Genomic DNA, 23,269 nt, shown 5'->3' with positions numbered 1-23,269 from the left:
AACATGCTAAGTTATGCTTTATGCAACCATGATATATCCAGGAAGCCATTGCCTAAGTTCACAGATCATATCAAGCCAAAATTAAGCAAAGCCCATTGTAATTTAACGTAATAGGAGCCCAACCAATAATTTTGACACCATCATGCTTCTTGCAGTACAGATGAAGCCTTCTAATGGTTTATCTTCCATCCATCCATCCAACCAACCGTGTACAATTATCTTTGTTTACTGCACTTTGAAGTATTTGCCAGCTGAGGCCATTTTTGTGTGGTGGACCATACTTTGCAGACACACGGAGAGATCTCTCCCACCAACCCTGGCTTGGATTTCTGGTAATCACAGATTGGAAAGTCGGCCGCCGCACCTATGCCCAGCCTTGCTGGAGGGGAAGAGAAGCCAAACGGGGTTCCAGGACTTGGGCAACAGACGTGCAGATGGACTGGCAGAAGATGTGGGACAACATCCAATTTATCTCCCATCTGCAGAAAGAGCGTTTTGTCCAACTATATGACCTTCAGCCCAGGTTTGGGGGTCTGCTGATGCTGGAGGGAGTGCAGTGTTCGGGTCCTAACCCTGGTTGAATGTCTTGCAATTCACCAAACCATGGTTTGTTTATTCACAGGTTGCTAAAACCAGTCTGTGCCCTTAGAAAGGTCTCCTTTGTCGTTTTGGCACGTGACTGATATGCTGATGTATCTGGAACGAATGTATTAGCTGAGTTCACACATCACACTAAGCGGTGGCTTGCCATTCACACAACATAGTCTACAGATCATGCTGTGCAAGTGAACTGTGTTAATTGAATAAGCCACAGTTGTTACTTGTGTGAATTCTTGAATAGATCCTCAGTACTGTGTTCACACACGGTTAGTCATGGCTAACAGAATCATGCTTTGTTCAGTTTAACTCCATTTTTTCAGCCCATACAAGCAAGGAAGCACACGAACTGGGTTTGCACAGCCCAGTCACTAAAACAAGGCTAGCTAGTTTAGATACATCGAATTATAATTAGGTGAACCCAAAGCACAGACCCCCCAATCCCACTCCTCTCTCTCATATTATCCTGGGCAGTCGGGCAGGCTAAAAAAACAAACTGCATTTGCAGATGAAATATTTGCGAAAGTAAATGTTGCAACTGAAACAGAAATAACTTGACATTTAATTCTGGGACATCCAAGTGAAATGTCAAACATCTGTTACAGGAGCAGAGATTCATTATTATGGTCAGGAGAACAGATTTTATGTTAACCCAGCTGACTCCCAGGAAGGCCTCCAAAATGTCGTTGGCTGATTAATTGGCTGGGTTTGTACCTGCCAGGCTAAAAGAGGGACTGGCTTGTGACTCAGTGGTGGAGTCTGCACAACACCAGGTGATTATGCTGGGGCACAATGTTCCACCCAAGTGAGCTGAACGTGGCTCAGCTAACCACAGCCAGTCCAGCCACACAGACAGCAGAGCTCAGTCAAGCGCGTCACACCAAGTAGTTGAATAAATTATGGTTAACCATGGCAAAGCATGCCCTACAAACCCAGGAAACTGAAGTGTGTCATGTGAAGACTGCCTGCATCTTCCTCTTAGAATTGGGCTCCGATGCGGCTTCTCCGACCACCCAGGATCACCCAAATGCATCTCCTGGACTTTCACCATCCCAGTGTAACCATTATTTTTGGACTGGTGTTTGCCCCCCACCCCGTTCCAGGTCCACACAGCCCAGACAGAAAATTCTGGAGAGCTGTTCACAAAGGCTAGATATTTCATCCATCTTTCCCCAAAGCAAAGCTTATAAACTATTAAAAGGTAGGTGATTTATGGTGGCTGCCTGGCGTTGGGCTCACAGCTTTGGATCCGTTGGCCCCATCGCTGCAGCGAGCAGAGATCGAAAGCTTACTGTTCTTCTATCGTCCATGGCGTCTTTTCAAAATTAAGTATCTGGCAGGCCAAGACACTGCTATAATGCATCACTCATGTTTTCAGCATTGGGTTCTCTTTGATTTTATGTTTTCTTGCTGTGCTTCCTGTTAAAAGTGATATTAATCCTCCGCTATTATGCCAGTTGTTTCAGGAGATGTGACAGACGAGAGGCACCCAAACGGATCACGACCTCAGAGGGCAAAATCTGTAAAAGCACTGGCTCACGTTCACACATCTCACTAAAGTACAACTTAGCTTTAGTTTAGCCTACTGAATCTGGATGTTGTTTGCAAACCACGGTTTGTGGTTCAGCATACTATGTGACTGCAAGCAATTGTGCTTTATTCAAGAAACTCTATTTTTAAAATCATGGCTTAACCCCATAGGTGAACTCAACCTTTCTACTGTAGTTTTCAGAATTTTTCAGACAACCCACAACTTTGACATTCTGTGCAGATTAAGAGAATCGTGTAGCCATCAATGGTGGGATTAAAAACCAGGGATTTTCTACTATCTCAAAACTAGACTGTAACGCCACATGAATCCAACCTTAACCCATCTAAATAGCTAATATTGTTCAGAACAGATGGAAAACAGGTTGCACGACTCAAAAGCAAAACAAACGTGGGCATGAAGTGTAAACCAGTATTGACTGTAGATCACAGCATGTCCTATGAAATCTAGTCAATCAGTTTGCTGACCAAGTCCAAACTAATTGCATCAGTTAATATATAAAATATATAAAATCTGAGTTTGTTGACGAAGTCCAAACTGACTGCATTAGTTAATATATAAAATAAATATACATACAATGATCTAGTTATTTCCATTCGTTTATTCACCAGTCCAAACTGCATTAGTTACAATAGTAAGATGTGCTTACCGAGGCTGAACACCCAAATGCTCATTCTCGCCCCATCCACACTGATCTAGCCCATTTAATTCACACACGGGTCTCCCTCCCAGCTCATTTCAGCCCACTTAAGAGTTGGGGCACCAGAACAGGCAGCTACTGCCTTCATGAAATTCAGAGACAAATCCAGAGGATCCAAACCCCCTTTTCTTCCATCGCAGAACACGGGAGCAGTTGCAGAGCATTCACAGCCGCGTTTAAGGGGCTGGCCCCCAGGCGGCCCCCTCTTGGGCGTGCTAAAAAGGCATCCATGTCAATTCTCATTAATTCATCAACTGAATTTCACCCTCAGAATTCGGACCACAGAAGCCAGCATTCTGCAAAGCCCGGTCTGGTCTTCCAAGAGGCAAAGCAAGCTTGCTTACAGAAAGCTGGAAGAACGGCCGCCGCCATTACCACAAGAGCCGACTTGTACCATCAAGATGCAAGCACGGCTAAATTCAAGAGACCAAGGCGCCTTCTAAGCTAGCAATCTCTGCAGCTGCTTCATCCAGGACTGGGGACACCTCAGCCTGCAGGGCTTGAGCTTCAAGCCCCCCCCCAGCCACGCTCCCCTCTTCCCATCCAGGCCCTCAGTTAAGCTGTCCGGTTAGTGCCCTTGTGGGAAAGCCCCAGATTTAATGGTGTGGTTCCCCTCCAGGTTATAAACTTGTTTTTGCAGTTGCAAATCTCTCGAGATTCCCCCATCCCTGAAGGGGCACCAATGCAACCAGCATTTGGCAGCCCCACTTGCCAACAGGGCACCCCCAAATCATGATATGGATTCTGTCAGTTCTGATGTGGCGAGCAAGTATATTGTCCCCAACTGTTTATTCAGTTATGTATTCAGTTGACTATAAGCTTTCCCATTTATTTTGGGAGGTTCCCGTGTCAAACTCTCCAGGTGGCAGCAGAAAACAATCAGAGCAGGGAATGAGGAGGGCTGAGAACCCCCTTTACTAACTCTAAGCTTCCCTTCCAAAAATAAAGTTTGCAAGGAAAACAACTGTTCAGGTATTCAAGTCAGTTTATTTTATTTGGCCGAGAGGACTCCTACACCACCACAGCTGTGGGGGGGGGGGGGGACACATTGCAAGTTAACTTTCAGCGGGAGAGAAACTCAAGGGCCCAGATTTCCCCAGTGCCCCCCCTTCTGCTTCCCAAACCAATTCTACCCCCAGGACTAACCAGAGCCAGGAAGGTCCTGCGGTTTACAGATGGATACCGTGCAATTTCCGTCCTGCTAATCTAATCAAAATTGCACCGTGATCCACCCGACAACAGCAACACACAGCTTCCTGCCAGGGCCGCCAGCTCGCCCTCCCTCTTCTCGTGCCAGCCGCCTCGGCGGCCTCTGCCCAGGTCGATTCTCCCCGGTCCTCCACAGGCCGGGACAAGTGCAATACTGTTCAGAGATCTCCGAGTAATACAACAAATCCCAACCCACGGAGGAAGGAGCTCTCTCTGCCTTTGCGTGCATGGAGACGGACAGCCCCCGGCCCCTCCACCACGGCTCCCCCCCACTTTTCCTGCTCGCAACCTCCACCACAGTCAGTTTTGCATGGATTTGCACAGCAACAGACGCCAAGCTGAGATGCAAACCAGCAAAACCCACCGTAGGTCAGCACGGAGTCTTCTCAGCCACCACTCCGGAAGCAGAGGACGCCACACCAAGCTGGGGTTCAGGATCCAGCAGGACTGGAAGTGCCCACATTACAGTAGAATTTGGGTCCACAACTACCTGCACTATGAGCACTTTGGCACTGCCAGGACAAACTCTGCAAGCATCCTTGGACGGTAGGACCAGGAGACCATCTCCAACCCCCTTGGGAAATGGGAACGTGTTCTCCAAGAGGGGCATGTTCTTTGAAACTAGGAATCTAGAAGCTGGGATACGCTAAGGATGAGCGGCCACAAAGTTAATTGTTCTGGGAAGCAGGACACATCCAGAACTTTGAGTCTGATCTAGCAAAGCACTTCCAAGGTGCCAGCCCCACCAGGTAGACCAGACCAGGAAATCAACTCTGCAGGAAGGCTGAAACTACTTTGACTGAAATGGGCTCTAATTAACAGAACCTGGCAAGCCTGCTGTACCTCCTCCCCCTTCTTACACTCCCGTGAATTAGGGAGGTGTCTCTCTGAGCCACTTCCAGATGTTATCTGGATGTTCTGGATTTAAAAAGTGCTTCAGCCCCTTTTGCCTAGGCAACAGTTCCTGCATATCTCCATCAAGGTCATCTTCCTGGCCCTCCAAACAAGATCACAAGCGATTACTGAGCTAGAGCCATCCCAGTCCAATCCACAAAAGGGAGTGTGGGAATTTCGGTCCAAAGCACTGAGAGAACATCAAGTTGGCCAAGCCAGTTATAAAGGTCTGCTGAACTAGTAGCCTCCCTTCCCTCCCTCCACGCCTCAGCCAATTTCCCGCAACTGTTTGAAGGATGTTTGAAGGACCTCCACCAACTTTTCCCACTGATAAGCTTTGCAGCAATTACCTGCAAAGAGTGAATTCTGCCAAATCGTTCGTTCTGACTCCTTTCTGCTGTATTTCCATCTCTGCACAAAGACAGATTAGGTTAAAGCACATCCAAGAAATCTTGGAAGCATGGCAAGGACGTTCCTGTTTTTCACCCCATCCAAGCATTATTACACTTGAGCACTTGGGGGGCCTCTGTCGAAATCCGCCTCCCTCCAAAGAGTGATGAACTACCACTCCTGTTCCCTGCCAGCACCGTCTAAAGCAGTGTTTTTCAAACTTGGCAACTTTCAGATGGGTGGACTTCAACTCCCAGAATTCTGGGAGTTGAAGTCCACCCATCTGAAAGTTGCCAAGTTTAAAAAACACCGGTCTAAAGGAACAATAGCCCAGTGCATCCAAAGGGCAAATAAATATATATACATATAAATAAATAAAAGCATTAAGACTGACTAAAAACCAGCATTTTTGCAAATAACCAATTTTATGTGAAAACAGTTAAGCTGTAAAAGACGTACAGGTCGTCCTCATTTAGCAACCACAATTGGGACTGGCAACTTGGTTGTTAAGCAAAACAGTCGCTAAGTGAAACCGCAACTGGGCTTATGACCTTACTTCAGCTTTCCTTTGTTTTACAGACCAGCTGAGGTTATAAATTGAGGATTGGTTGTAAAGTTACTTTTTCATCACCACTGTAACTGCGAACAGTTGCTAAACTAGGCAGTTGCTAAACGAGGACTACCTGTACCTTACTGTCAATTTTATCAAGGACATCAACCACAAGAATGATCTGTTTTATATAAGTAGGGAATAGTACAAGTAAAAAACAATCCCTCCCTACCATCTTTTGATTAGGGGGCATGCTATCAAATGTTTTGAGCTCAAAACAAGACCCATTTCTTCCAAAGGTTTCATTTGAGATTGTTGCATTTGCCCATGTGGGCAGAAGCATTTAGAGCAAAATGTTTGTTTCCAGGCAAAGCGAAAGATGTTCCCTGTTTAATACTGATGATTAGGGCAGCTCAGTTTTGCTCCAACACCACCCAACTAACCTGCAAACATTTCCCAATTTATTTTTTCATGCCTTCAAGTCAGCGTTGACTCCTGGTGACTGCCTGGACTAGTCCCTACAGTTTTCTTGGCAAGAGTTTGGAAGTGGTTTCCCATTGCCTTCGTCTTCCTCGGGCTGAGAGAGAAGGACTGGCCCAGGGTCACCCGGCCAGCTTCGTGCCCAAGGCAGGACTAGAACTCACGGCCTCCTGGTTTCTAGCCTGGTGCCTTGCAGAAGGCTTTTTGGTACGTGAAAAGCCAGAGAGAAAACTATGATCGAGGCCCCCTCAGAAATGTATGTCTTAATCTGGCATATGGATAAGCCTAATCAATGATGGCTTAGACAGATTGTACCAGATTGGCATCGATCAATAAAACTAAGAGCTGGCATGGCTACGCCCATCTTCCGTCTGAACCGTTTGGGTTAATCTAGTTCCATTCCCATCTTCTCAGCAGCACAGGGAGAAACAGCTGTGATGCAACGGAACAGCACCTGTTTCACAGAGGAACGATCAATTCTTCCCCCCACCCCGTGCAATCCAGCTGCAACCATCTCCCACCTCTAAGGCAGCTGGCACAAGAAGAACATTTTGGTAGCTCGGGGGTGCAACGTATCTGAACGGAGGCATCCTTTCAACTTATTTTTAAGTTAAAGTGCAGATAACGCACATTCCCCGCAGCTGATATCCCTGCAAGCAGCTCTGCAGGCGCCAGGGGCCCCGGCCAAGACTTTGGGGAAGGGGCTGCTGAGTCGGACATCCCCGGGTTTAGATGGACCAGGAGTCCAATCCGCAGCAAGAGCGTTTCCTAAGCTCCCTCAGGCCACCGCTGCTGCCCGTCTCTCGAAGGGCACCACAATGCTTTTTCGAACGCGCACGGACTGCTTAAGACGTTCTCTCTACCTGCTGAGGGCCGCCCAGCAAAGCCTCACCATCTTCAGCTCCGTGTGCCAGAAGGAGCACTCAGGGCAGTAGAGTCTAAGCTAGTTCACTAACTGCACTAGATGCACCTTAGCACAAGAAACTTCCGGCCTCCCAGCTGGGATGGAGAACACGACCGCGCCCGGCCACGGTCTGCTGGAGCTTCACCGGGAAAGCCCATCCTGCGCCACCGTGCCATTGTGCCACTGAAGTGCTAACACTGCAGTAGAGATCACTGGACTACCTGCACTATAAGCACTTTTGCACCACCGATGGCTTCCCCAAACTCCGGAGGCCGGCTCTTGGCCCGTCTTCCTTCTGCCGATGACCACTGCTCGGGTGGGTCTCCTCTGAGGACAGAAGGCGCCGTCTCCTGTCAAGCAGTCGGTGGATAAAAAAGGGCAGGAAGAAAGAGAAATGCAATACATTAATGAACACAACGGCAGAATCCATCACAACCACCTGTTTACCGCCATGATTGTATGGTTTACAACTCACTGAATTCCACTGATTTCTACTGAGGTTCCTAAAAACGCAGCTTCCAGAGGGTTTTATCCACAGCCACAATTTCAACTGTTAGAGAATACGGAAGAGCTACAGAGGATGAAGTATTTCTCCACAAACCTAACTGGATCTGGGAGTTTCCAGCTGCTAGTTGTTGTAATTCACAAAGTCCTCTGGAAACTGCTAAGCAACCATCATCCCCCCTTAGAGGCAGCTTTTTAAAAACTGACCCCTTCCAGAAGCTCAAAGTTGTCAAGAAGTCTAAGAAGGTAGACTTCAACTAGGGAGGTCATTCGCTAACCGTTACGTTGCGCAAACAAGTTGCTCTACTGTCTTTGGGGAAAATGTGAGAGCACTGCAACTCAGCCAGGCCAAACGTGCCCAGACCCAACGGTCAACAAGGAGCACGTCATACATAATATACGAGACCGGTCAGCAAGACGTTTAAAAGACCACATCCTTGGGAAGGGTGGCGAATGAGAATTCAATCTAGAGGCATCAGGGTCACCTTTTTTACGATTGCCGGAGCTGAAGTCTTCTGTACAAATGCACAAAAAGTGTATTTGAGAAATCACCTCCTTTGGAGCGCCTTTCTCTTCTAGAGAAGTTGGGCCGAGGGGAGAGGAAGGGGAGAAGTTCAAAACGGTCCTCTTGGAACTACGACGTGACATCACCCTTCTCTTCTGGGGCACAATATGGACCGGCCCAGCTGATCAGGGTGAGACTAGGAGGGGTGAGGCCCACCTTCAAGGCCACCTTCGGCCATGGAAGCTCAGAGGGCGCCTCTGGGCCAGTCACACACTTCAGCGCAACCTACCTCGTCAGGTTGTTGTAGTGGGGAAAAACTGGAAGAAGCCACCTTACGTACTTCTCTTTGGTCTCCTGAAGGAAAGGCCGGAGATCCTTCTAACCAGTAAGTAACAGGGACATCTCTGTGGGTGGAAATTAAGACACTGTCAAAGGTTAAGTTAGATCTAGGACCCAAAACACCTCCTCCGAATATTAAGCACCGGGTCCACCGACTATAGCTTTTTGAGCGTGGTGCTCAAGACTTCCAACCTGCTCTCCCCCCAGAGACTTTCAGGCACGTGGAAGAGGTGCCTTTTTCATAAAGTTCACCAAGCCCACCTCCACGCGCTCGCATTTGCGTTTCAGACCCCCCCAGAACCGCCACCACTACTCCGGGCAAAAGGATCCCGGCGCAAGCGGGGCGGCCGCGGAGCTCTGCGCGCAGAAAGCGAAGAGGCGCCGTGGGCCCCCTCCGCCTTCCGGAGAGGAAAAGGAGAAACTTTCCGCAAGACCTGACGGAGCAAGGCGAAGGCGAAGCGGCCAGATACAAAAGCCGCCCGCCGGGCGCGCCCTCCAGACCGCGCGGGAGGCGGGCGCCGTTTTGCAAGAGCGCGACCGCGGGCGCCGCGAGAAAGCGCCAACTTTCGCCCCTCCGGCGCGCGCGCGCCCCTCCCCACCGACCGCCCCCCATTTCTCGCAGGGCTCACCACGTGCAGGGAGGGAGGCGGGGGCGCGCCCCCCGCGCGCGCCCGGCCACGATTAAAGAGAAAGGGGAGGCCGGAGCATTGTGGGAAAGCGAGTCCTCCATTCAAAGAGCCAAAACGCGCCAAGCCGCCCCCCCGGCAGCCCCGCGCACCCCAACCGCGCTCGCCCCGCGCCGCCCCCGGCCGGCAGCCCCCCGGCCCGGGGAGACTTGCCGCGGGGCGCGCGCGGCCCGACCCCCGCCCGCAGAGGCCCTCGGCCCGCGACGGGAGGCCGCCTCGAGCGCGCCCCCGCCCCGCCCGGAAAAGTTTGCGGCCCGCCGGGCCGGAGCCCCGGGCCGCGGCGGGGCGCCGGGGGTCGCGGGGTCCGGCCCGGGCAACCGCGCCCGGCGGGTCCGGGGGCGGCGCCGCCTCCCGCTCCGCGGCGCGTGGTGCCCGCGTGGGAACTACCCGCCCCGGCGTGCCTCGCGGGCGCGCTCATGCGCACCGCCCCGCCCGCTCCCGGGTCCCCCGCCCCGCCCCGCCCGCGCGCCGCCCCGCCCCGCCATGTGCAGGCGCAACAATGGGGACGTGGCCCGCGACCCCCGCCCGGCCCGGCGCCGCGGCGCGCCCCCGCCGGAGCCCCGCGCGCGCCCCCCACCCTCCCGCCCCGCTGCCCCCCCGCGGTGGCTCGGGCAGGAGCGGCCCCCCCCGGACAAAGGCGGCTCGGCGGCCGCCCTCCCCGGCCTGCAAAAGTTCGGGACGGGGCTGCGATGCCCGGGCCCGGCGGGGGGGGCGGGGGCCGCCCCGCCCCGCCCCTGCCCTGCCCTGCCCTGCCCTGCCCGCCCCTCGGGAAAGGCCGGCGCCCGGCCCGGCCGCGTGGGAGTCCCGCCGCAGGGTCCCCGCGCGCCGCCCGCGGGGCTCCGGGGCGGGGCGGGGCAGGGGCGGCGGCGCTCCCCGGCCCCGCGCCCGCCGCGCCGCACTCCTACAGGTGGCTTTGTGCGCGCGGCGGCCGGCGCCCCCGCCCCGGCGCCCCCCCGCGGAGCGCGGCCCGGGGAGCCCCCGCGCCGGGAGCCGGGCGGCGGCGCCGGGCGGGCCGGGCCGGGCCGCGGGCGGCGGCGGCGGCGGCGGCGCGGCGGGAGGACGTTACCTTCGCGGTCCGGCGCCGAAGGCTGGAGTTGGGGGGAAAGGGAGATTTACGAAAGTGGCGCGAAGAGCCGGTCATGTGACCGCCGCGCGGGGCGTCCCCTCCGCCGCCCGCCCTCGAGGGGAGGGGAGGGGAGAGGAGAGGAGCGGGCGGGGCGCGACCCCGCCCCCGCGCGCAGTTCCCCGCCGCCGCCCGGCCGGCCCGCCAATGTCCCGCGAGGCCCCGGCGCGCCCCTGGGCCGGGGGTCCCGGGCAGCGGTCCGAGCGCCGGGGGTCGCGGTGCGGGCCGGGGGCGCAGGAGAGCCGAGCCCCGCGGAACGCCCCGGTCCTCGGGCGCAGAGCCCTGGACGGCGCGCGTGACTTCGCAGGAGGCGCCCGGACCTCCTCCGGAGCCGAGGCGGACTTCGGGGCTCCCGATCCAGCCTGCCCGGAGGGGCGCGGCGCGGCGCGGCCCCGCTTTGCGCTGGGAGCCCTCGGGGCAGAGGCAGGCCGCTGAATCCCGCTCCCGTCTGGTTGGTCTTTTTGGAGCCCCGCAGCGGAGCGTTGGGCGGACCCACCAAAACATCCCCCGAGGCGCCCGCGGGCAGCGCTCAGCGTCTCCCCGAAGCGCAGAACAAAAGAGCCCCGCGCCGCGCCGCGCCCCCACGTGCTGGGAGCGGCCGCGGTCCTGCCGAGGGCGCGTGACCCCCCCGCTTCAAAATCGCCCTTGTGGTCAGGCTGAGGGTAAAAGCCAAGCGCCGGTCACCCCGTGACGCCCCTTCCCCCGCCCGGACCACCGTTGCGAGTTTCCCTCCCAGGGGAAAAGCGCGGCCCGGCCCGAGCAGCCCTTCCCAGTGCCCGACCCCTTGAAAATTGGGGGGGGGGGCAACGACAACTGTAAGCTCTGCTGCTGGAGGACCAGTCCGGGTGCGGCGCCTCGGCCGCGTACGACGTGCCCGCGAACTCGAACTCTTTCCCGTCTCGCTTGGCAATAACGCTTCGGAGGGAGGCATCGGGAGCGCCGTCGGGTTTCCCTCGATCACTGAAAATGAAAACGGAGGAGAGCCTCGCGGCGGCTCCGTAACAAGGGTGGCCGGGAACCCTGACGCTGGAGGTGTCAGAAACGTGTATTTTCTCTTGGGAATGTTGCCCCATCGGCAGCTGACCTCGGTTAAAATACAGGATTCATCATCTGAAACCGGTCTGTTTTTAAAGTCTGCATTGCTCAATACGGTGTTCTTCTCTTCAGGGAGGCACGGCTTCCGTCTGACTTTGAAATAAAAGTACAGTAAAAGGATTGCCTTCCTAAAATGAGGAAATAAAGCGAAAAGGAATGAAGATCTTCCTAAAATAATACATTCCTTCATCCCAACTATTGGTAACTTAAAATCCCCATAGAAATCAGCAACGATCTTGTTGGCTCCGTAAATGGCCTTTGCTCAGCCGTTATTCGCTGCTGTTTAATTTCTCTTTTTACATCCCAAAGTGAATTTACTCCACATGGGAACAAAGAGTTTTGGGGAACTGCGTCCTGGTTGGGTTTTCACTGGGTATATTGGACAGAGAAAGAGGCCACTTAAGAGGCCAAAAATGCAAGATTCCTTGAAGGGGGGTGGGGGGGCTCTGAGAGAGAGAACAAGGTAGAAACGTGATTTTGCTCCTTGATCTGCAGGAGCAAAAATGCTCTTTTGTATTGCTCCCTTCTGAATTAAGATTTTTCTCACAGTCGTTAAATTGAAAGAACTCTTCACAGACATGCAGCCACATTTCCCCAAATCTGAGTGTTCTTATCAAGTAAGAGAAAAGTTTAATGCAATCCCAGATGCACAGGGTTGAGGATTATAAGATCCCAAAATTAAAATTCCCCAACCCTTCTCCATTTACAAGCAACCGCAAACACATTAAACTCAGTAGTGTTATATTTGCTGTAGTGTAAAGTGTTTTAAGAACTACTCAATGAGAACAGAAAACATTGGAAAATAAAAGTTGTTAACATCAGTGGTTTAACTGATTGGATGATTTACTAATTTAGAATACCCAGCAATAGATCCCTCTACATATTCTTTATTAAGATCTATGAAGAATTTGGAATACAGCCTCCCATTTTTCATCAAATAACTTACAACGTTCACACCAAAAATTAAATACTGTATATTAAAACACACTCAGTTGCACACTGGAAATGCACAAAGGTTTTATTTCTCTAGAAGTTATAAAGAGAGCACCTCTATCTGGGAAAATAGAAAGCAATGATCATTTTTGCAACTTGACTTGCATCGCCCTTCTTCCGTCAAAGCCCAAGCTTGCAGTATCATCTACCTTTGCAAAGTGGTAAAGCAAAGGAGGCACCACTTCAAAGGAGCATTAAATATGTAAGTTAATTTACTGATCTAGTTTTTAAACTGGTGGAGAAAAAAAGGTGACTTTTGGAGTGGAATGGGGGCTTTGATGCCCGAATTGCAGTGTGGATGGTCTTACCAAAAATGAAGATAACACTGATAAACCCCAAAGAGTCTCTGCTGAGTTTTCTTTCCGTTTCTGAACAGTTTAAAATGGGATCATTCTGGAGAAAAGATCAACTTCCACAAAGGTCTTTTAGCATCCTTTTCCTGCTCTTGGGCTCAACCTTCTGGGCTTCTGATTCCCACCCAAATGATTCTTTAATCTTTCTCACTCATTTAAGAATGAGAAGAATCGTTTCAATTTTGTGTGCATGCTGGAGGAGCAAAATGGAAGGGATTGTGGCACCCACAGAAAAACATGCATATTCAAGGAGCTAGACATCCCCCAAATCACCCCAAATAGAATTAAGCTTAATTGTAATCTGGAGAGGAAAAAAATTCTTAAAGGGAAACTAAATTTGCTTGCAGGTTCCTCCAATCAAAGATGAGAGCGGACAAAAATTAAAAGTACTTATTAAATCATTTGGTACCATCAGAGGCTACACGTAACATGTTTAGAATGTCAAGACAATTTTGGGAGAATTCGGCTGCAATTCTTTTGGATGTGATCTTTAGGAAAGGGATATAATTAACTCTACATACACATATTGCAAATTAATTTGCTAAACTTCTCTGAAATTTTGTTAGAAAATGTTCCCATTTTTCATCGATCTAACAACCCTTTCCCTTAAAAAAAATAATATTCTGTATTCTGTGTAATAAAAGGGGGTACATTCAAAAGGTTAGAGTCACTTTTTATATGACTGTGTATGCTTATTATAATTCGGATATTTGCATTGGTGTAACTGGCTTTGGTGGCACTTATTTTATAACATTTCAAGTGTTTGTTCTTCTCCTGCACAACCCAAAAGAATCAGCTTGTGTCTGCTGAAAAGATTCCTGCCCACATTTATTCTCATCTTGGTGCGTTTAGAAACCACTTTCTAGGATTCCTGCACAGAAAAATTGAAAACCAACACCCCATGAATGCCAAACCAATTTTATCCCTTTTGGAAAATTAAACCATCCACAGCTCAGCTGAATGCAATCCCTAAAATCGTGTGAGATATTATTCACAAGGGTAGCCAGGATGTCACATTTACACTTTTCCACCATGCCGCACACTTCTCCCTTCACAATTTTTCTTCCATCTTGGGCAAACTCTGCTTTGATTCGCCCTGTAAATATCTCACATTTTGCTATTCTTTGGGCTCAACTGGTTCTCTACAAGTTCATAGCACAATGTTTTCTTCAGAAATACGCTCACTAAGATCAGGAGGAATTTCTTCCCTGAGGCAAGTGTGCAAATCTGCAGAACGGTCCTGCTTCACACAGCATTGTTGGAGGATCCATTTATATAAGCTATCTAGGGCATTTTTCTCCCTGTGGAACGGTGGGGTAGAAACACTTACAAATAGTCAAAGGTAAGAGGTACCCTTTGATGTGATTTAAGAAGTCTACATGTAACTGGTGCACCAGATATAGACTGTTCACACATTCTGTTGAACCAAACTTGGCCAGGTTTGGATAAACATACTAGGCTACAAACCACGTTTGCCAACTGTACTGGGTGGATGAGCACAGTAGGCTAAGTTGAAATTAGACAAACTATGCTGAATTAAGTGGACCCCCCCCCAGTATGAATGCATCAACCAACCACTGAAGATCATTCTGAGCAAGTTCTTCTGAGTTTACATGGATAAGGTTGTGCGGAGAATTTGAGGGTTGTCTCCAGAACCCATGGCAGAGGAATACAGACTTCAAGGATACTTCGGCAAGGAATTATTTGCCTTTCCCTCTTTTAGATCTAAGAAGCTGTTCCTCCCAAAACCATGAAGGATTTTTTTCCCCATGTAACCGGGCATGGTGGGAGGGTCACAACCCAGTTAGTCAACCTTCACTTCCCTTCTCTCTTTGTTTACCCTGGACTTAGACTCAGACATTTTGCATCTTTAAGAACCTTAGAGGATATTCTATTTATCTCGCATGCCTTTTTTCATGGAAATGCAGGAGTGTTCTGGCAAACAGGGATTTTATTGTGGAATCTCAGTGCCCCTTGGAGAAGCTCATTTGGCCGGACAATAGTTCCTCTTGGTGTCTCCACTCTTTTGAATTCCCAATGGTCAGAGGCTTCAGAGGTCAAGCAAAGTGCATCCTTCTGTTGTAAGCAACGAAGAATGTGGGTTGGGGGCTGTGGGTTGGGGGAAGTGTGTGGAGAAGGGGGGTGGGGGGAGGGAGGAGGAATGAACCAGGAGAACACAAAGCATTTCATTTGGTAATTTGCAAGGGTGGTTAACACACACACACACGCACATCCTAACAGCCTATAAATTGCATGGTAGAAAGCACGAAATAGCAATTTATAATTTATCATGTTCTTATGCTGCTGTCCAAGTGAAGAGCAAGTTGCAGAACAAAGAAGGGGATCATTTATTCCCTCAAAGACCTTAGAATATTGCTTAGGTATTCTAACAATACATCTGGGACCTCTGCCTCCAATGGTTCCTGGATTGCACACCCTCTGTTCCCCCTGCAGTTGGCCACTGAATTCTCCTCTGTGAAGTCTGCAACCAGGTATTCAGAACAACATGGGTTGGTTGAGGGCCGAAGCTGAATCCTGACAACGTGGAGGAGATGTGAGTTGAAGACTCCCAGATTTGGGGCTTGGTTGGTGGTGTCTGAATATGGTTGGACTAGCATGTGGTGATTCTTTGGCCAGCTGCTATTCCTGGGTAGAAACAGAAGAACATCCGCCTGGATAACTTCTCACTTCGATCAAGAGCTGTCCTTGAAGGCAGTTTGATGACTGCAGGTTATTGGACGGTACCCAGGAGAATGCTGACTAGATTAGCGGTGTGAGACCGTGACCTGGTTTGTGCCGTGCACCATACCATGGTTTGGTTAACCATAATTTATTGAATAAACCATAACTGGCTGTGTCTCCCCAACATGCCAGACCACCAGCCATGGTTTACACAACATGAGAACCAGAACTAACCTGCCACATTATGGCTTACCACAATAGAGGAATCAGGTCAATTTTACTAAGCTCAGTTCAAGATGCTATTTTGGACTTCTGTCTCTGTATTACTCAGCCTGCGATGTGAAGATCTGAATGCAGCACACTCGTGGAAACCGTGAATTTCAAAAATAGGCTTCCTGTGCAAATGAGCAAAAGTTCCCAACCATGTGAAAGACTGGGAGGTACTTTCTCCCATAAATCTGAGTATGTAGCTTTCATTGATTTCTCTGGGTGACAGTAAAGTAAGTTCTGTTTCAGAATTAAAATTCAAATGTTTTAAAACTATTTGTCTTTATTTTTGGTTTGCTTTTAAACTATACTACTGCAAGGAAAGGAAAGGAAAGGAAAGGGAAGGGAAGGGAAGGGAAGGGAAGGGAAGGGAAGGGAAGGGAAGGAAAGGAAAGGAAAGGAAAGGAAAGGAAAGGAAAGGAAAGGAAAGGAAAGGAAAGGAAAGGAAAGGAAAGGAAAGGAAAGGAAAGGAAAGGAAAGGAAAGGAAAGGAAAGGAAAGGAAAGGAAAGGAAAGGCTAAAACAATTAAGAATTAAACGTATTTGGTAGCCAACCTGTGGTCTTCCAGTGTTGCTAACCTACCATTCCTCCCATCCCTTTCCATAAATCCTGCCTTGCTGGGAACTGAACTGTAGTAGAATCAAGACATTGTCCATCCCTCTGCTAAGGGTTTGCATGGTTGAGTTTAGCAGGCAGGATGTGCAGAGCAGTGGTTCTTAAACTGCTTGACCCAATTACCCATTTTCCCAGTCTCAAATAATGTCATTATCCTCAGGAAAAAAAAAAAGCCCAGGCTCTGTTGTTTTACACAAGCAACTCGGCAGCGGCAGTCCGAAACCGGATCCTGAAACCAGATCCTGGACTCACAAACAAGCCATTAGAAATCGCTCCATTGCCCCCAGGATATGCCCCAATTACCCCCTTGGGACTCATTACTCCAGTTTAAGAGCCACTGGTGTAGAGTACGGAAGATGACCTTGATGGAGATACGCAAAGGGGGCTAAAGCATGCTTAAGCCCAGAACTTCCAGATAACATTCAGAAGCAGCTCAGAGATACAGTTCCCTAAGAAGGCACAGTATAAGAAGGGGAAGAGGTCCAGCCAGTCAGACTTGCAAGATGCGGATATTGGAGCCCACCTCAATCAAAGTCGTTTTAGCCTTCCTGCAGACATTGATTTCATGGTCTCTGGTGCAGCTGACAATATGTTCCCAATCACTGTGGTTTAAAAACCACGGTGGATGGCTTTTTACGCCTTCCAAACACAGCCAGTTGTGACTTATTCCACAACCCATGCTTCAATAAAACCCGGCATGGCTTACTCTTAGGTAACTTGCGCACCCATTTCTTTTGACACTAAGAAAAACCGAGGGCTTCCGTTGAAGTCTTATGCCCAGCGAATTCCATCCTCCGAAGCCCACGTTGCAAGGCACCCTTCTCAAAATGACCCAAAAGTTCAAATCTCCAGAGCAATGTTTCCCAACCTTAGCAACGTTAAGATAGGTGGACTTCAATTCCCAGAATTCCCCAGCCAGCATGACCAACAAACATTATTTCTAAACAAGAGTATTATTTTCTGGGCAGGCGGGCCAAAAGGCATCTGTACACTTCAGACCAGCGTTTCTCAACCTTAGCAGCTTTAAGATGTGTGGACTTCAACTCCCAGACTTCCTCAGCCAGCCATGCTGGCTGGGGAATTCTGGGAGTTGAAGTCCACATATCTTAAAGTTGCTAAGGTTGAAAGATACTGCTCCGGAGAGTAGCCATAAATCTCTTTCTCAGATGTCTTACACCCCAGAAAGAGCCGCCCCATTTTTTCTCCCAAACCTAAAGCTCGGTCTGCCCACTTCTCGAGCTACAGGGGTATTATTGCAAAGGTTATTGTCTTGAATCGGAGGTGGGTGTAAAAAGACAGTTTCCGTGACACTCTCCTTACTTTATCGTACAGAGGGAGCAGAGGGTGTGCAACTGAATGCTGGACACCCATCCTTGACCGAAATAGTGACACAAAAGCAGCTGGGATTTTATTGTGCGCTCCTGGCACTTTGGAGGAGCAGCATTGGACCGGACAAAAGCCTGCCTTCATCCCGAGGTCCCTTTGGCTCTGAATGGTCGCAGAGCCCCAAGGTCAGCAGGAGGCCAGCCTTTTGTTTCCACCCCCTAAAACATTTCAGAGCAAAAGCTGGGCTTCAAAGGTTCCCTTAAAAGGTGGGAAAGAAAGAGATCCTATTCTGTTTGGCAAACAATTTGCCAGGAGGAAGGCTTAAACAAAAAATGCACAGGCTGCAGTCAAACACAAATTCCTAATTTTCCATCTGTTCCAATCATAGCAAAGGAATAACTGGATACGTCCTGATGGATTCGGCAGAATATTTATATACGCACACACAATTTTTATTATTTGGGGAAAAACTACTGAGGGCAGTAAAAATATATTGTCAACTTTGCAATTTCTGTTTGAATTTAATAGCAAGGGATGGCAAACTATATCCTGGTCTGAGTGCAAACTATGGTTTAGAGCAGGGTTTCTCAACCTTGGCAACTTAAAGATGTGTGACTTCAACTCTCAGATTTCCCCAGCCAGCATGGCTGGCTGGGGAATTCTGGGAGTTGAAGTTCACACATCTTCAAGCTGCCAAGGTTGAGAAACCCTGGTTTAGAGAATCCCAGAGTTTCCCCCACTTGTTTGAAGAGGCAGTCAAGAAGAAACTTGTTTTTTTTTCCTGGCTCTGCCTTCCTTAGCCGAAGTTTCAGCTGGGGAGGGGAACTGGACAGGGCTGGAGGTTAAAGGGCAGAGAGGTTAAAAAAGTCAACATGGTGGGTTCAATCCATATGTGTTGGGGGGGGTGTCTTCCTTTGCAGGGGTTGTAGCCACCATCTTTCCTCTGTTAACCCCCCTCTGTGGCTTCCTGCTCTGCTGCTGCACCATTGTTTCACGTGGATTCTCACCCCCATTCACACAGATGCCAACCCAACTACGAAGGTGCACCTTGACTTGGCCTTCACTTTTTCCATCAAGAAACCTGCAGGAAAGATCAGACTCCAGGCAATTATTATTTCTAGGGGAGGTCTTTGCAACCAATGAGCAAGTCCAGCAGATTAGATCTGACCCAAAGTCTTACACCCTTAGACATCTCAGCTCCCCTCAACCCTGGATGGAGAAGGATTAAGCCATAACTCTTTATGGAAGAAATGTGGTCATCTTACTAATGCTAGCAATAAACCAGGCAAGCCTGTGCTTACCTTGTGCTCATCAACCGTCTTTTTAAAATATGGACGTAAAGACGTTGCGTGCCAAGCAGGGGGACTTCCTTGAAGGGCTCACATTAGGGGACTCAGTAACGGAAAAGACTTCATTGGGGAACGTTATGCAAGATGGGAAGATTAGCTGGCAGTTTATAACAACAAGGACACAATGTGGGGAAGACACTTTAAAAAAATCTACATGTATTATGAGACACCGTAAATGGGAGTAGTTACAACACTGTAACTTTTTGTTTGGTTTTAAACCTTCAGACCAGAATATTTCTCTCCGAATATGGGCAGGATTCTTAGCAATTCCCTATCTCTGCCTTTTCTTCTCTTACAACAGGATGCATCCTATTCTTTCTACCTCTACCTCTCTTCTCCGAAATTCCACCTTCCTTCATCTCCACGTCCAATCATGGAGGGCTGTCTGATGGACTGAAGGCTACACTTTCATTTGGTCTGCATCCACAAAGCAACGTGATCTGGGATAAAGTAGCGAATGGTGTGCAGCCAAAAGTAAATTAACCAAACACAGAGAACATGATTACTTCTCATGGATTTAATGTTTCTCCCATTCTGTCCCATTCAAACATCCTGTCCTGACTGTATGCCGAAAGTTCTCAAGAACCTGGCTGCTCTCCCAGGTCTTTGGTAGGGTAAATGTTGAGCCTGTTGGTTGTTTTCCGGTGTGTTATTTTTTTATTTTTTTTCCCTAGACGTACACAATTTATTTCCCCTATCTTATTGTTTCTTCCTTTTTAAAGGGGAAACTGCAGCCTCTACGTTATGTCGGTAAATAAAATAAATGCGCAATTCAGTTCAACTCTTGGCAAGTCTCAGAGGGCTATACCTCCAAGGCTGCTGAACCCAACTGCCCAACTGGACTCAGTTCAATTTGGGCGCTAAAGCTGAGGGAGGGGGCATCTGATTCTAGCCCACGATTTGAACCAAACCGTCACTTTATGGAGGAAATTCAATCAAATCCTTGAACTGAATTTCCAAATCCAGTGTCCGCACATCCCTAAGCTGTAATGAGTCACAAGGACTGAAGCTGATGAACCACGTTTGTGGAGACACTTGGAGTGGACTGGGGTGGGGCAGCTCCACTCACCTTTGGGCAAGAAGCTTCTGGGTCAGCCTTGGGCGAGAAGGGGAGCCCCAGGTCTGATACCATCTACTGGAACTGGATTTTCCTAAGCTGTGGAGGGGCGGCTCCTCACATCGAGGGACATCCTGGTCTCTGGCAGGTCTTCTCCTTCCGCCTCTCCAGAGGACCAAGCCCTCTTCTGTTGGAACCGGGCAGTGGCTAGGTTTAACCTAACAGCATCACCTCTTCCTCTTCCTCTTCCTCCTGGTTTTTGGAACTGAAAAGGAATGACGGACAGATCCACGGTGCCTGGTGAGGACCCAAGTGTCCAGCAAGAGGTGGAATCCCTTAAGAAGGTTCAGAGCGTATCTAGCAGCCAAAAGCCTTTGGTTTTGTTTAATTTACCCTAAATTCATGAGGACCAGGCTTCTATCTCTATGTGTTTTGCTTATTTTGTTATGTTTTCTCCCTCGGGCACGGTTGTGGCTATTCTCCTAAGGCAGTGTTTCTCAACCCTGGCAACTTTAAGATGGGTGGACTTCAACTCCCAGAATTCCCCAGCCAGCAAGGCTGGCTGGAGAATTCTGGAAATTGAAGTCCACCCATCTTAAAGTTGCCAGGGTTGAGTAACACTGTCATAGGGAGTTCAATCAGCCACCAGCTTTGTTAGCAGCCTGTCAGAAGCAGAAACAAGAGTCATACACATAACCACACACACATATACCCATAAACACACCCACACACCAAGTCTGTAAAATTAGACTGGGAGTTTTTAAAAAAAACCACAGGGAAATAAAAATTGCAAATCTTCTGCACTGTTGCCAAGATCCCTATCTAGCCCCTAAATCCTTCGCGTTTGAGTTGACTCAAAGGAAACTTCATTCTTTCTCTCTCTGCGTGAATATTCTCTCCAACGTACACACTTATCTGAAACGTAAAGATGGGGCAGTTTGTATCACGACCAAATGATGGAGGAGGATGGTTGAAATCCAAATATCTGCTGGCAGAGGATTTGGGGCGTTGTGGTCCCAACACACCGGACACCAGGTTGGGGCAGAGATCCCAGCTTGGCGACTTGGGATCTTCTGAGGTTTTCGGCTGCTGGAAATCAACAAAATCCCCGCCAGCTTTTACACACATCTCCGCAACCCCGTTAAACACAGATATTGTTGGCCCTGGGTAGCACTTCCCCCCTCATTTGGAGGTGGCTTAGGAGAGTTAAAACATGGTGGAGCAAACAGCGTTGTGGGCAAATGCCACAGTGGCTTGACCCACAACGCTTTTGGTTCCCGAGGCGAGTGGCAAAAAAAAAGCCTTTTCGCTTTGCGCTCCGGCCCGCCAATGCCTTTGCGAGGGTGCGCACTTCATTGGTGCCCTTAATGAACGCGGCTTCTCCTCTTACACGCTTCAGGCACCTCTGCCCAGCTGGGGAGCTGGTGCGAAAAAGAGGAGGGGGGAATAGAAGGAATGCAGCAAGCGGGGGGAAGGGGGTTAGTTAATTAGCCCTGGCTTGCAGAAACAGCACGCATCGCTCTCAAGGCTCACACAAAGCGATGTTTCCACTGGGGAATGCTGATTTGCCCCAGCTATGACCAGAGTTTTTGTATGCAAGCCCGCCAAGGAACTAAAGACAGCATGCATCTGTCCCCTGCTTTCATTTGAGCCTCACAACAGTCCTATGAGGTAGGCTAGGCTAGGCTGAGAGATCGCTGCATTCGCACCGTGCAGGGAGACCGAACGGGACGGGTAAACCCAGCGCTGGGCTCGGCAAATCCTCCTGGGCTTGCTGACCGGGGCAGGCTCTCGCGCCAGGCTGCGCTGTCAGTTTGCTCATCCTCGCTCGCCCCAGCCGGGCTCCTAAGCCGGACTGAGCAGCTCCCAGCAGGCCCTGTTCCCAGGCCTCACCAAGCCCGAGCGCGGCACGCTCAAGCCGGCCTTCGGGCGTCCCGCGGGCCTCGGCAAAGGGCTGCGAAGCTGGGCTTGCTTTCGAGGTACTCGCAGGTGTAAAGTGAGAAAAGTCTCCACCTAACACAGGGTCTCGCAACCTTGGCCACTTTAAGAGCGGTGGACTTCAGCTCCCAGAATTCCCCAGCCAGCAAAGCAAGGCTGGCTGGGGATTTCTGGGAGCTGAGGTCCACCGCTCTTAAAGTGGCCAAGGTTGCGGAACCCTGACCTAACACACGCCCTGGGACTCCGTTGCATTTCAGTAGTGCAAAGCGCCGTGTTCCAAACCTGGGCGGACTCCAACCCCCCGAATCCCCAGCCAGCAAACAGCCGGGCGTAAAGCCGCCCCGCCGCCTCCCCCTGCGCGCCGCCCTGCGTGCAGGGGGCGCCCTCGGCCAGCAGGGGGCGCCGCCGCCCGGCCGCGGAAGAGCGCCCGCGGGGGGTTGCGGCGCGCCGGTTTTCCCGGGGCGGGTGGGCGGGAGGCTCGCCCGCGTGCGCGGCGCCCCCTCCCCGCCGAGCGCAGGGCTTGCTCCACCGCCTTCCCCGGCCTTGCTGGCCGCCTGCTTAGTCATCGGTTGCCCGGGACTCGTTTGGCCTCTGCAGGGGAGCCCGCTTCGGAGGCGCTTCTCGGACACGTGTTTGCGCGCCCAGCACGTGTGGCGTCGGGCGCCACGGGATTTCATTATCCACCCGCAGCATAAAGGGGCGCGCGCTCCCCTGTTCTTTTCCAGCGCGAAGAGGCGATTGCCGCGAGGGGAAGCTGCAGTTTAAGGGAACCCGTCAGTCGCCGGCCGTTCGGGGTGCCTTTAAAGGTAGTCCGGCACCGAACGGGTTAAAAATGACGGCGGTACCTTTGCGCATGCTCAGTCGCTTCGCAGCCTCGTTGGGCGCCTGCCTCCTTTCAATGCGCCTGCGTAGAACCCTCTTCAGCCTTTCCCAGAAGGAGGAAGCGAGCGCGCACGCGTGACTTTCCTTCCACACGCGAGATAGGCTCCTGGCCTCTTCCCAACCGTCGCGCGGCCTTCTGCGCACGCGCCTTTCCGGCCGCCCCCTTTGGGAGGCGTTTCCCTGTCTGCCCCTGTTCCTCGGCGCACGCGCGACGGCGGCGACCGCGAAGGGAGGGGGAAGAGGGAGGGCGACGTCGAGCATGACGTAGGGACGCCGGTCGCG

The 23,269-nt window shown here is 50.7% G+C and overlaps 2 long non-coding RNA genes across 2 annotated transcripts; both read right to left on the bottom strand.

Moving 5' to 3' along the window:
• Positions 1–5,654: 5,654 nt before the first annotated feature.
• On the bottom strand, positions 5,655–9,369 carry LOC148214441 (uncharacterized). The gene is made up of 3 exons (XR_015798073.1): positions 9,251–9,369; positions 8,572–8,686; positions 5,655–7,623 (listed from the first exon to the last, which is right to left on the bottom strand). It is a non-coding gene; the product is annotated as an uncharacterized LOC148214441 (long non-coding RNA).
• An 8,374-nt stretch (positions 9,370–17,743) lies between these two features.
• Positions 17,744–23,107, bottom strand: LOC148214440 (uncharacterized). The gene is made up of 3 exons (XR_015798096.1): positions 22,951–23,107; positions 20,180–20,432; positions 17,744–18,842 (listed from the first exon to the last, which is right to left on the bottom strand). It is a non-coding gene; the product is annotated as an uncharacterized LOC148214440 (long non-coding RNA).
• Positions 23,108–23,269: the final 162 nt, after the last annotated feature.

Source organism: Python bivittatus, unplaced genomic scaffold (assembly GCF_059951505.1).
Source record: "Python bivittatus isolate LINGU-HERP-01145 unplaced genomic scaffold, Pbiv_v1 ctg000670_np1212, whole genome shotgun sequence".
NCBI lineage: Eukaryota > Metazoa > Chordata > Lepidosauria > Squamata > Pythonidae > Python > Python bivittatus.
Note: the sequence above shows the minus strand (reverse complement) of the source record. Positions and strands in the feature narration are given on the sequence as shown.